Below are 688 nucleotides of genomic sequence, written 5' to 3' on the forward strand. Positions count from 1 at the left end.
AGAAGATCCGTACTTTCACCTCTGACTATTCATAGAGGTGAGTGATTCCTTTTAGGTAGCTGGTTAATCGATGATGCATTGAGGTTGAAGTTGTTTCCATACTTGTTACGAGATAAAACATGAGCATGGCTTATTTCATTACCACCAAGCACAATTTCTACTTGGCAAAAATTAGCATAATGCTTCCTGGTTAAAAATTTCCCACCTAGCAAAAATGCTAAGTTTCAGAATGAGATCACAAATTTTCAACAATTGGATGATGAATCCTTATACAAGACATGAGAAATATTTAAAGAGCTACTATGATAATGTCCTCACCACGGGATTTCGCATTGCATCCAGTTGGAGACATTTTATAATGGTCTCAACGCACACATTAGGGTGGTAGAGATGCTTCTGCGAATGGTGCTTTTCTTTATAAGTCTTGTAATGAGGCTTATGAAATTATGGAGAGAATAGCCAGTAAGAAATACTAATGGTCTATCAATCGAGCAGTTTCAGGAGGACGAGTAGCAGGAGTACATGAAGTGGATGCTCTCACTTCACTTGCAGCTCAAATATTTTCAATTTCTTCAATGCTTAAATCTTTTTTCTACTAATGGTTTAAACAATGTTGCAGTTCAACCACTAAGTCAATTTGATGTTATTTCTTGTGTATACTGTAGGGATAGATATTCATTTTAGAATT

The 688-nt window shown here is 35.9% G+C and overlaps 1 non-coding gene across 1 annotated transcript; it reads right to left on the bottom strand.

The window, feature by feature from the left end:
- Positions 1 to 220: 220 nt before the first annotated feature.
- Positions 221 to 326, bottom strand: LOC121226452 (small nucleolar RNA R71). The gene has a single exon (XR_005924263.1). It is a non-coding gene; the product is annotated as a small nucleolar RNA R71 (small nucleolar RNA).
- Between the last annotated feature and the right edge of the window lie 362 nt (positions 327 to 688).

Source organism: Gossypium hirsutum, chromosome A03 (genome assembly GCF_007990345.1).
Source record: "Gossypium hirsutum isolate 1008001.06 chromosome A03, Gossypium_hirsutum_v2.1, whole genome shotgun sequence".
Lineage (NCBI taxonomy): Eukaryota > Viridiplantae > Streptophyta > Magnoliopsida > Malvales > Malvaceae > Gossypium > Gossypium hirsutum.